Source organism: Rana temporaria, chromosome 5, assembly GCF_905171775.1.
Source record: "Rana temporaria chromosome 5, aRanTem1.1, whole genome shotgun sequence".
Lineage (NCBI taxonomy): Eukaryota > Metazoa > Chordata > Amphibia > Anura > Ranidae > Rana > Rana temporaria.
The window spans coordinates 91,752,130-91,766,166 of record NC_053493.1 but is presented as its reverse complement, the minus strand read 5'-3'; the positions used below and the strand labels follow the sequence as shown (position 1 = coordinate 91,766,166).

At 47.1% G+C, this 14,037-nt stretch overlaps 1 pseudogene; it reads right to left on the bottom strand.

Annotated features, from left to right (window-relative positions):
* Positions 1 to 2,180: 2,180 nt before the first annotated feature.
* LOC120941093 lies at positions 2,181 to 8,714 on the bottom strand (annotated as a pseudogene).
* Between the last annotated feature and the right edge of the window lie 5,323 nt (positions 8,715 to 14,037).

The window sequence follows — 14,037 nt, the reverse complement described above, 5'->3', positions numbered from 1 at the left end:
CGGCGTACTAACACTTACATCGGTCGGAGGAAGCTATCATTCAGGCGTATCTAGCTACCAGAATGGCACGCATAGATACGACGGCACATCTTTCTACTTACGCGGCGTATCTATAGATACGCCGACGTAAAAGAATGCTGAATCTAGCTCTTTGTCTATCATAGAATATGTTTTGTGTTTCGCTGAGAAAAAGGTATAATCCGTATCATGCACATGAAAAGTTCTCCAGCTATCCCTTACATGCAGCGCCTGATGCATTATTTTTGCTTTTTTTCGTAATTTTATATACGACAAATTGGAAGTTCCCCTTGATGCATCTAAAGTTGGATCTAGTGTCAAATTTAAATCTGCTCCCATCAACAAAATTCCCTCCTTATTTTGGTGTATTACATTCATATACGTCTCCAAAGCTGCTACTTGACCCTCGTTGGGCAAATATATATTTACCAGAGTAACCTTTTGATCATATATTAAGCCCTTTACAATCAATAAACGCCCCTCCTCATCCGTGATTGTCTTTATTTCTTTCCATGATAGCTGGCTTGACATCATAATTGCCACTCCTTTTGCATTTGAGGTCTGCGATGCACCATGATACACAATGGGATATCTATAATTTCCCAACTTTGAAATTCTATTTTTTTTTAAATGCGTCTCTTGGAGAAATAAAATGTGTGATCCAAGTCTCCTGGCTTCCATATATAACTTGCTACATTTTTCTGGAAGGTTCAAACCTTTCACATTGTACGATGTCAAAGTTATTTTAGTCATCTTAGTATACCAATCTTTTGCAAAAGAACCGGGAGAAAAAAAAAATGAGAGAAAAAAAAAGAAGGGGGCCGGGGGGTTAGAGGTGGGGGGCAAAAAGCAAAACAAATTCTCCCTCTTTTTCCCTCCCGAGGACTGGCTTCTCCCTGTGATCACGGAGGGTATCAAAAAATTGTCCGTACGTAACCGGGTGATCCCACCACTCGTGGGTCTTCCCGATCTTGCACGGATTGAGCAATCAAAAAGAAAACAGAAAATACGCCTCCGACTTCCCTCCCTTTGGAGGAGAGGCGTATCAAGTGGGGGAGTTGGTCATGCGCACGTGGAGGTAGCGGCCCGCATACTCTATACCCTTATTCCTCGCTCATATCTCCCTTCCCCCTCAAAACCCCCCTCGAAGCACCAATTTTTCCCTACTGTTAACGCAGGACCTAGGATCTAATTACACCTTTATTACCATTATTGATCTGATATTCTCATAAAATAAACATATACAAACAGCAAAAAAAGGAAGCCCTAAAAATATGTACGCTCCGCCTATATCAGCTTATATGTACATACTTCGTACTCTAAACAAAACAGAACCATATTAACTGAAATATCTGCAAACCCTGGAACATACAAAACATAAAAAGACTGAACTCAAACGATAAAATAAAATAAAAATACAATAAAAAACCCTAATATATACAACACTTCATAAACATGAATGTAAATGGGTGAAATATCCGGGCTCAGTTTAAAATATATCAACACTATATATGAACACTATAACCTGAATACTAGGCACAAAGTCAAAATGGATAAAAAGAAGTTCAGCGCTTGTAAAACATGCATCAATATTCCTGTATCGATAAAGTGCAAATGTGCAGAGAAATGCAACTACATAAAATTAAATATGCAGGTGTTGTGGCCGCGCACAATAGAGTGGTTGGAGCGGTGTGCCTGTGTGGTCTGGTTCGGGCTCCTCAGTGAGGGGTTCCGCAGATACCTCGGCCCTGGGCCTGGGCCTGGCCTGTGTGACGCTGGGCGGCTCTCTAGTATAGGAGTTCTGGCCGTTGCCGGATTCTTACTTCAACAAAAAGAGAAACTTCCTCAACGTCTATTTTGTCAAGCTTTCCTGGGGCTGGACATTATCTCTTCTCTTGCATTTCATCGAACTGACCAATTACATTGTGATTCGGAGTGTCCCAGCCGTGTTTCGCCGGATAGACGCCTTGCTTGTAGGAACCATCATTTGGTTGGGGCGTGACCACCGATAATTAGGCATCTGGAGGGCCTGTTCCCTGTGCGTGCCTGCTGCAGATTTTGTGTGTGTTCTGGAGAATGTTTGTTTTCTAGGAAAAAAGGAGGCAGTACATGGTCTAAGACAAAGCTTAATATTAGCACTTAGCACAGATGATCCTCCGGTCTTCAGATGTACTTCTTCTTCAAATACCAGTAGGCAAAATATCCCATTCCTCCCAGTGAGCCCATGAGGAAAGATGCCCCAAAGAAAGATGGCGGTTTTCGCTTCACCAGTCGAAAGGCATTGGGTAAGACCAGGGCCGTCTTTAATATGGTTTGGGCCCTGGGCAAACATTTTTTTTGGGCCCCCCTCCAGCTTATTTTGGGCCTGGCTGGTTCACATGTATGTTTTGGCGGTCCTCATTTGTGCAGGCACAGCAGCCCATTGATTTGAATGGGCTGCCATGCCTTTGTTTCCTGCCGAAAAAAGGTGCATTCAGCATTTTAAAAATACAGTTGCCTTGAAATCCATTTTGCTTTTGCACCATGCTACTTACCTGCAGTTCTTGCACACACAAACGCATGGTGTTTTTAAAAGCGTGACCTAAACGTCTAAAAATGCAGCAAGTTTGACAGTGCAGGAACTGAAGATAAGTCACAGCAGACAGCAGAATGGACAGACAGTGCTGTATTTCAGTGCTTGATGGGCATAGGCGTGCCGTGTGCGCAGCCTATTACATGAGGCATGCGCTTTTCTTTGCAGGAAAACGCAGGCATGGCAGCCCATTCAAATGAATGGGCTGCTATGCCTGCGTAAATGTGGGCCGCCAAAACACATACATGTGAACCAGCAGTAAAATACAGACAGTAATGCCATGTGCTCTGAGGCCTTACTCAGCCTGGACTGCAGGTCTGGTCTGTGATTTAAAGAGTTCCTCTATTTTACACATGGCATGGCATGGGGTCCCATGGTGCTAAAGCAGAATGGACAGACGGTGCTGTGACCCCATGCCATGCCATGTGTAAAATAGAGGAACTTTTTAAAACACTGACCAGACCTGCAGTGAATCATCAAATATTATAAAGTCTTTGGGCACACTCTACAGAAAACTTCTATTTACAATATAGATTAGCAAACAGTGACATACCTTGAGGAGCAGGACATGAAGAAGTCAGCCTCGGGAAGAGCAAACTGGGGATGTTATAAAATCACATTCTAATTCACTTTTATATACAAGCAGCACCCAGTGGCAGGAAGGGAGAAGTGCACGTCTAAAGGGAAGCCAGGGGTGCTGTACATTTTAAAAGGTAAGCAGTACTGTCACTGGCTGCGTGCCGCTGATGATTTTCAGCCTGATTTGTGGGCAGCACAGGGGCTTAATGGGCGGCAGGGCCGCCATCAGGAATTATGGGGCCACTTACACAGCTTCAGGCATGGGCCCCCTGGAGCAGAGAACTGGGATGGGGGGGTGCTGCCGCCTGAAATTGAGAAGCAGGGGGGGGCCCTTTACAAAAAAAGAAATAAAGAAAAAAGAAATAAACAAAAATATATATAAAAAAAAGGGGTGTAGCCATCCTCTGGGCCCTTTAATAAAAAGAAAAAAAGAAATAAAAAATATATTTAAAAAATATATTTTAAAAAGGGGGTTGCAATCTGGGGCCCTGGGCCCTTTAATATATATTTTTTTTAATAAAAATAAATTACAAAAAAAGGGGGTTGGCATCCGGGACCTCTGGGCCCTTCAATAAAAAAAATATATAAACAAAAATAAAAATTTATAAAAAAAATAAAGGGTGTTTGCCACATGGGGCCCTGGGGACCTCTGAGCCCTTTAATAAATATATATATATATATATATATATATATATATATAAAAAAAGAAAAAAAAAGAAATAAAAATGAAAAAAAAATGTTTTTTATAAAAAAAGGGGGGTTGCCATCCGGGGGCCCTGGGGACCTCTGGGTCCTTTAATAATAATAATAACATTTATATTATATTATATAATATAATATAATATATATATATATATATATATATATATATATATATATATATATATATATATATATATATATAAAATAAAGAAATATATAAAAAAAGATTTTTTTTATACAAAAAGGGGGGTTGTCATCTGGGGCCCTGGGGAACTACGGCCCCTGGGGACCCCCAGACCTCTAAAAAAAAATGGCCCTTTAATAAAAAATAAAATAAAAATATATTAAAAAAAATATTTTTTTAATTTAAAAATAAATTAAAAATTGGGGGGTTGCCATCTGGGGCCCTTTTTTTTTTAAAGAGGGTTGCTTTGGGCCCCCAACAGTGACAGGGCCCAGGGCACCTGCCCCATTTGCCCTGCGGTAAAGACGGCCCTGGGTAAGACAGCGGACAGCAGGGTGGTGTGGATGTCTCCAAACACTCTCCGGAATGCATAACGCTTTCTGTATCCTTTCAAAGTAGGACTGTAAGTTTGGTCTACTCCCGTCTTCTCAGTGTTTTTTAGAAAGTCCAAGGAACTTGAGTCGATGTAACGTGGCTCCCAAAAGTATGTCGGCTAAAGTGAATGTGCTTCCACAAAGCCAAAGCTCACACTTCCGTCCTGCAAAAAAATAAATATGTGGCTTTAAAAAAAATTAAATATGCATAGATCAAGCAATGTGTCAACAATACCATGTTCCATGCAACAATAAATTGCAATAATAAAAAGTAACATGTGTGGTAAAAAGTCCATATAAGTGACTAAAAATCCTTGCGGAAATAAAGTGACTTGGTACAAATGCTTGACCTTGTGAGAACCGTCACCCCAGTGAGATGAAAGGCTTACCGGAACTCCAGCGACCCCCCTTACTTAGGGAGGTCACAAAGCGCTAATTGGATCAGAGATCCCCAACCATAGATATCCAGATCTCCTGGGCGTCTCCCACCAGGAGCCTCCGTATCCCGGGCAGTATTCAAAGTAAGTGTCTCGAATATCCAAAGGAAGTGCAAATCATGCAAAAAAATAAAACTCCAAATAGTGCGACATTGTCTCTTTAACCACTTCCCGATCGCCGCATGTAAATGTACGTCCACAGTATAGCACGTACAGGCACATGGGCGTACATGTACGTCCTTGCCTTTCTGCGGGTGGGGGGTCCGATCGGGACCCCCCCCCGTGACATGCGGCGGTCGGGTTCCCTCGGGGAGTGATCCGGGACGACGGCGCGGCTATTCGTTTATAGCCGCTCCGTCGCGATCGCTCCCCGAGGCTGAAGCACGGGGAGAGCCGTATGTAAATCACTGTGGCGGCGTATCGATCGAGTGATCCTTTTTATAAAGGAGACTCGATCGATGATGTCAGTCCTACAGCCACACCCCCCTACAGTTGTAAACACACACTAGGTGAACCCTAACTCCTACAGCGCCCCCTGTGGTTAACTCCCAAACTGCAACTGTCATTTTCACAATAAAGAATGCAATTTAAATGCATTTTTTGCTGTGAAAATTACAATGGTCCCAAAAATGTGTCAAAATTGTCCGAAGTGTCCGCCATAATGTCGCAGTCACGAAAAAAATCGCTGATCGCCGCCATTAGTAGTAAAAAAAAATAAAAATGCAATAAAACTATCCCCTATTTTTTAAACGCTATACATTTTGCGCAAACCAACCGATAAATGATTATTGCGATTTTTTTTACCAAAAATAGGTAGAAGAATACGTATCGGCCTAAACTGAGGAAAAAAAAAAATTATACATGTTTTTGGGGGATATTTATTATAGCAAAAAGTAAAAAATATTGCATTTTTTTCAAAATTGTCGCTCTATTTTTGTTTATAGCGCAAAAAATAAAAACCGCAAAGGTGATCAAATACCACCAAAAGAAAGCTCTATTTGTGGGGAAAAAAGGACGCCAATTTTGTTTGGGAGCCACGTCGCACGACCGCGCAATTGTCTGTTAAAGCGACGCAGTCCCGAACTGTAAAAACCCCTTGGGTCTTTAGGCAGCATTTTGGTCCGGGGCTTAAGTGGTTAACCACTTCCATACCAGGCACTTACGCAGCTTCCCGCCCAAGCCAATTTTCAGCTTTCAGCACTGTCGCACTTTGAATGGCAATTGCGCGGTCATGCTACACTGTACCCAAACAAAATTGGCGTCCTTTTTTCCCCACAAATAGAGCTTTCTTTTGGTGGTATTTTATCACCTCTGCGATTTTTTTTTCTTTGCGCAACAACTAAAAAAAGGCTGAAAATGTGGAAAAAAAATTACGTTTTTATTTTTTTCTGTTAATTTTTTTGTAAATAAGTTTTCTCTTTCAATTACGGACACTGATATGGCGGCACTAATGGGCACCGATGAGATGGCACTGATGGACATCGATGAGGTAGTACTGACGGGCACAGATGAGGTGGCACTGATTGGCGGCGCTGGTATGCGACACTGATGGGCACTCATAGGCGGCACTGATGGGCACACATAGGTGGCACTGATGGGCACACATAGGCGGCACTGATGGGCACACATAGGTGGCACTGATGGGCACGCATAGGCGGCACTGATGGGCACTCATGGGCGGCACTGGGCACTCATAGGCGGCACAGATGGGCACTCATGGACGGCACTTATGGGTGGCACTGATGGATACTTATGGGTGGCACAGATGGGCACTGATAGGTGGGCACTGGGCATGGATGGGCACTGTGGGGTGGCACTGATGGACACTGTGGGGTGGCACTGATGGACACTGGGGTGGCACTGATGGACACTGTGGGGCAGCACTGATTTTGCCAGGCTGCCAGTCAGTGCCCATTTGTGGGCACTGATTGGCATCTTTTTTCTTTTTTAGACTTCTTTTTTTTTTTTTTGCCCACCCTGGTGGTCCAGGGTGGGCATCCCTGGTGGTCCAGTGTGGCCATCCGAGGGGGGGCTGCGCTGATAAACAATCAGCGCGAACCCCCCCTGTCAGGAGAGCCGCCGATCGGCTCTCCTCTACTCGCGTCTGTCAGACGCGAGTGAGGAAGAGCCATCAACGGCTCTTCCTATTTACATCGTGATCAGCCGTGATTGGACACGGCTGATCACGTGGTAAAGAGTCTCCGCCGGAGGCTCTTTACCGAGATCAGAGATGCAGGGTGTCAGACTGACACCCCGCATCACCGATCGCCGCGGGCGCCACGGGCGCGCGCGGCATGAAATCCTGCAGGACGTTCTAGAACGTCCTGTCAGGATTTCATAACCACTTCCCGGACGTAAATTGGCTATAGGCCGGGCGGGAAGTGGTTAAAGGATCACTAAACTAACTTTTCTTTTTTAAATAACAAACATGTTATACTTACCTCCACTGTGCAGCTCGTTTTGCACAGAGTGGCCCCCGAACCTGGTGTCCCTCGGGGGCTGTCTCGGCTCCCCCCCCGCAAGGACTCAACACCTTCATGCGAGCTCACATGGCGTTGAGTGCTTGCAGGCACGCTTCCGTGATACAGTGAGCTGTATCACCCGGCCCCGCCCCCGCGTCATTGGATGTGATTGACAGCAGCACAAGCCAATGGCTGCGCTGCTTTCAATCAACCAATAAATGAGACGGGAAGATGACAGAGAAGCCTGCTCATTCATGGTACGGGACTTTCGAGGGGTCAGGTAATCGGGGGGGCTGGTATTGTCGGATGTTTTTTCACCTTAATGCATAAAATGCATTAAGGTGAAAAAACATTTACCTTTACAACCCCTTTCAGTAGATTTAATGAAATAAAACAGGTGCAATGCTACATGTGAATGCTGCATATAGATAATCTAAATCCACAAGTCTCCAATTCGCATAAAACAAAGGTAAAAACAAGGAACTTCCGTACAAGTAGAAAAAAAATCCTCAACACAGACTATGAAGCGATCGACTATGTGATAAGCCTTTCATCTCACTGAGGTGACGGTTCTCACGAGGTCAAGCATTTGTATCAAGTCACTTGATTTCCACAAGGATTTTTAGTCACTTATATGGACTTTTTATCACACGTCACTTTTTATTATTGCAATTTATTGTTGCATCTTGTTATATGGCACATGGTTTTGTTTACACCTTACTTGATATATGCATATTTAATTTTATGTAGTTGCATTTCTCTGCACAAGGATGAGCTTGGGCGTGTTATTTGGATATACAGTATTTATCAGCGTATAACACGCATAGATGTATAACATGCACCCTCACTTTAAGAGGGAAGTTTCAGGATTTTTTTTTACATTTTGAATAAAGAACTGTGAAGCAAAATAAGGGTCAGTGCCCATGAATGCAGCCTAACCAGTGCCCATCTGCAGCCTCACCATTGACATAAATGCAGCCTCATCATTGACATGAATGCAGCCTCATCGATGATATGAATGCAGCCTCACAAGTGCCATGAATGCAGCCTCGGAGGGGACAGGAAGGGGGAGGGGCAGAAGAAGTAAACAGAAGAATCTCCTTTTTACTCGGCGGGCTCTTTAAAACAAAGTACCACCTCCTATAATAGACCGAACAGTCAGCCCAGGAGACGGGACTTCCTTTTACAGAGCCCGTCAATTAAACAGCAGATTCTCCTGTATCTGATGGCACTCGTCCCGTCCCCTCCGAGGCTGCCAGAACTGAACGATAAATGCGGTATATATCTTTTGTGGGGGGCTACAAAACATATATTCAAAATTACCAGTGGGGATGTATTAAACCGCAACACGGGCCGCACTTGGCCCGTGGGCCGGACTTTGGACATGCCTGCTTTAGATAGACAAGAAGAATTCTTCTAACGTCTAGAAAAGTAGGATTTGTTGTACTCGCCGTAAAATCCTTTTCTCTGTCGTCCATGGACGGACACAGCTCCTTAAATCTTGACAAGTGGGTTATGTTCCTGTTCACAGGAGAGGACTAGGCAGAAACATGTTAGATAATTAAATACATGTTACTTTAACAGAGTTGAACAGCCCCGCCCGGGGGGGGGCGGTCCCTCCGGACATAACCCTCCTCCCTGCAGCATGCAGCCTCAGTTCATAACAAGCAGTACAAACCTAAAAAGGAGGGGTGGGTGCTGTGTCTGTCCATGGACGACAGAGAAAAGGATTTTACGGTGAGTACAAAAAATCCTATTTTCTCTTATCGTCCATGGACGGACACAGCTCCTTAAATCTTGACAAGTGGGACGTCCCCAAGAAGTGTCAAAAACGAGGGGTGGGAACAGTATCAGTAAAACCAATTTAACTTCACCCCAAACAAGCAGAGCTCCTTAACGGAGGAGCTGCAACTTTAAACAGCCGCCTGCAAAACCTTGCAGCCGAAAGAAGCATCAGAAGATACACTCACATGAACCTTGTAAGACTTTGAAAAAGTGTGAACGAACGACCAAGTCACCGCCTTTTACACTTGTGAGACAGACGCTTGATGTCGGAAAGCCCAGGAAGCACATATTGCCCTGGTCGAATGTGCCGTGACCGGAAAGGGGGGTGCCCGCCCCTTAAGAGCATAGGCCTGTATGACGGTCTGTCTGATCCATCGAGAAATGGTGGCTGACGAGACCGCCAGACCCCTTTTGTGGACCCGACACTGACACAAAGAGTCAGATCTCCGAAACGGAGCCATAGCAGACAGGTACACCCGCAAAGAGCGTACCACGTCCAAATTATGAAGCGCAAACCTCCTTAGGATGCGCCGGTCGAGGACAGGATTGAAGTACACCTCATTCAGGTGAAAGGCCGAAACCACCTTTGGAAGAAAGGAAAGTTGCAGGCGCAACACCGCCTTATCCTTATGGAGGATCAAGTATGGCGACCTGCAAGACAAGGTCCTTCTGACAGAAGTAATAGCCACCAAAAAAGCCACCTTCTGAGATAGTGTCAATAGAGGAATCTCTCTCATGTTTTTAAAGGGAGGTTCCTGAAGAACCGAGAGAACCAGATTCAAATCCCATGGGGGGGAAGAGGTGGTTTAAGAGGGGGAAGTATATGACAAACCCCCTGCACAAAAGGTACCCACCAGAGAATGGGCCGCCAAAGACGGCTGAAAGAACACAGCCAAGGCTGAAATCTGTCCCTTAATGGTGCATAAGGCAAGTTTCTCATCCACTCCACGCTGTATAAACAGCAGGACCCTGGAAACCGTATACGTCTGTGGACACCACCCCATCTCTTCGCACAAAGAGATGTAGGCCTTCCAGGTGTGATGGTAGATCTTCCTGGAAGAAGACTTCTGTGCCCTTAGCATGGTTGAGATAACCGAGTCGGAAAGACCCCGGTCTCTTAAAACCTGGCTTACAAAAGCCATGCCGTTAAAGCCAGCGACTGTAAAGCAGGATGAAGTATGGGACCTTGAGACAGAACGTCCTCCCGCATTGGCAGCCGCCAGGGTAAGTCCGCCACCAGGCACCCGAGATAGGCGTACCAAGGACACCAAGGCCAATCTGGAGCGATTAGAATCATCAGGATCCCCTCGGCCTCCAGATCCACGTCCGGTGTGCCCCATCTCTTGCAAGTCTGCCTGCCAGTTTTCTACACCCGGAATGTAGACGGTGGACAGAGCCGGCACGCTTCTTTCCGCCCACTTTAGGATGTGAGTGACCTCGGACGCTGTAGCCGAGCTCCGTGTTCCCCCCTGATGGTTGACATAAGCCACCGCTGTGACATTGTCTGACTGAATCCTGATTTGGCGACCTTGCAACCTCCTCGACCATGAGGAAAGGCATAGCCTGATCGCCCAAAGTTCCAGGACGGGATTCCTCTAGAGTCCAGCGACCCTGTGCCGACTGGACCCCCCAGACGCCCCCCAACCCATGAGGCTGGCATCCGTCGTAATCACTGTTCACTGGAAGGGAAGAAACGACTTCCCAGACCGAAGAGCCGGAGATCTCAGCCACCAATTCAGAGAGACTCTGACTAATTGGCTTACCTGAATCTGACGATCCAGAGACAATGGAGATTTGTTCCATTTGTACAGGATCTCCTTCTGCAATACAGGAGTGTGGAACTGGGCATACGGTACTGCATCAAGGGAGGCTACCATCAGACCCAGGACTCGACCATTTGTGGGATGCCAACAGCTTCACCGCAGACTGAAGAGTCTGCATTTTTTCCAGGGGAAGAAAGACTCTCGCTTCCGAGGAGTCAAGAATCAACCCTAGGTATTCCAAACGCTGAGTCGGTACCAGGACCGAGTTCTGAATGTTTAACACCCACCCAAATTCTTGGAGGGTCTGGCTGGCTATATACACATCCACCCCTAATTCGGAGCCAGAGGCTGCTCTCAGAAGAAGGTTGTCTAAGTAGCCAATGCCTCGCTGTCACAGCAAAGCTAGGATCGGTGCGATCACCTAAATGAAAACTTGTGGTGCTGACGCTAGCCCAAAAGGAAGGACCACAAACTGATAGTGGTCCTTCCCTATCGCAAAGCGCAGAAACCTCTGGTGACTTGTGTAAATTGGGACATGCAAGTAAGCGTCCTTGATGTCCAAGGACACCAGAAAGTCCCCCGGATGGAGCACAGCTACCACTGAACGAATGGATTCCATGCAGAACTTCCTTACTCTCACGAGGGCATTTAGGGCTTTGAGGTCGAAAATTGGACGGACCCGTCCTTCTTCGGGACCACAAACAGATTCTAATAAAATCCCTGAAACCTCATGCGGAACGGGTAAAATTACCCCGCAACCTAGCAAGTCCTGCACTGCCCCTAGCAGGGCAGACCGACGAGGCGGAAGAAGAGGGAGACTTGAGGGAAAGAATCTGTTTGGTGGATAGGAAAGAGAGCAGGGTCCACCGAGCTGTGAACCTGCGAAGCCGTCCCCCCACCCATGAGTCGGGCGGGGACAAGGCTTCATGCATTGGTGGGTTTGGGTGCCGGTTTGTTCGGCTTACACACCCAGGGACATGTATGTCCCCCAGCTGAGCCTTTGTCGGCCTGGGAGGGTTTACCTGCGGGCCCTGACTGACAAAAATACCGCTTCTGAGTGGAGAGCGAAGGACCCGGCTTACGGCGCGGCTCCTTTCCCCTGGTGGGCTGAGGGAGGAGAGTGCTTCTACCCCCAGTGAAATGCTGGATAATGTCATCCAGCGAGGTACCAAAAAGCCACCCACCCCTGAAGGGTAAATCAGCCAGGGCTTTTTTGGATGCTTGGCCAGCAGACCAGCATGTCAGCCAAATCAGGCGGCGCAAAACCACCGCCGAAACAGAGGCTCAGGATATCAACGGTTCTGCATCCAGTGTAGCATCACAGACATATACTAGACCCTGGACCAACTGGTCGGCCAGTCTAACAAATTTGGGAGGGAGCTGGTGCTCCTCCACAGTATGGTGCAAAACCTTGCCCATTCAGTTAGTGTCTGAGACACCAAGGTTGCGGCCACAATATTGTGGCCGCGATGCAGACCCCAGCATGGCAAATATGGAGCGGTCAGCGCCTCGGACCTCCTATCAGTATGGTCCTTGAAGGCAGGGATCACATCTATAGGGAGAGTGGGCACCGTGGGGCACTACCTGAGGAGAAGCCCATTTTTTAAAAAGCTCTCCTCAAAGGGGTACCGAACCGCCAGGCGCTGAGGAACTACAAGGACTTCCGTGGCCTTTCCCATTCCTGATCAATGATCGTGTAAAAAAAAAAGGACATGTAAGGAAAAACTTTCACAGAGCGGTCTGATTTGTGTGCCCAAAAAAGACCGAACCCTCACTATACAGCATAAGGGAGTCCCTTACAGCATTAATAAGCACACTGACAAGTGCCCTGTTACTGACCAAAGTGAGGAGTCCTCCTCACAAGGAAGGTCCTGGTCCACTTTCACAGACAACACAGAACCAGGGACCTGACAGCCAAGTCCTGGTCTGAGTCAGAGCAGTCCCCAGGGGATGGTGGGGGCACTTTTCAACCCCCCCTAACGCCCGCACGCCGCTCTAACAAAGTGTCCATGAACTGCAGGTGCAGGAGCCCCAGCTGCCACCTCTGGCCTGTTTGGGGAGGAAGAACCACACACTGACTCCATCCAGACAGCTCTCAGGGACCCATTCCAGACCTGAATAAAGCCCACCCTCCTTGCTGCGCTGACCGGGGGTTACCCAGGGGACTCACCAACCACATGAGGATTCCGTTCAGTGCCGCTGCCTGCCCTCAGAGCACAGCATGTGTGTGAGGAGAAACGCTGTGAGGTAAAGCTGTGAGCTAAAATCATGAGGAGATCTGTGCTGCGCGCTGTATAAGCCAGCACTAGAGGCCAAAACCACCTCCAAAATGGCCACCGGACGCCTCAGATAGAGCAGGAAACGGCCACAGTAAAATGGCCGACTGCAATAGAAAGCTGCGCCATAGTGCGACCACTAGGGATTTACAATGGTAACAGCAGGCTACATAAAAATGGCGCCGGTGTCGCAAAACGCTGCGACATGGATGAGAAGGCCTAATGATGAAAACACCCCCACAGCAATACACAGGCCCAGACACCCCACAGTCCCCTGGTGGGAAAATGAGCCCCCCCACAGGTCCACCCCGGCAGAAGGAAATATGACAGAGGGAAGGGAGGACAGGAGGACCCCCAAACCCCAGGAATGCTCAGCTGTACCGACCCACCGAAGCGGGAAGGACTGTACTTACCCGTCCATGCGAGGACCCACTGACGCATTCCTGACGGGCATACACCGCGTAGGAGTAGCTGTCGGCCCGGTCCACTGTGAGTGAGACAACACCAGTCCTATGTGGACCCTGGAGCCGAAAGCTCACCGGCCACCCCAGGATCCATGGGGTATGTCGTGGCAGACCCAGCCTCTTTGCAAAGGTGTGCTCACGTTCGCTGGCCAGACTGAGGAGACTACAAGGATCTATAAATCCAGCCTGTCTCTCAGTCGACAGTTGATAGAAGATTCTTCAAGAATAAAAGAAAATTAAATAAAAGAAAAAAATGAAACTGAGGCTGCATGCTGCAGGGAGGAGAGTTATGTCCGGAGGGACCGTCCCATGGGCTGTTCAACTCTGTTAAAGTAACATGTATTTAATTATCTAACATGTTTCTGCCTAGTCCTCTCCTGTGAACAGGAACATAACCCACTTGTCAAGATTTAAGGAGCTG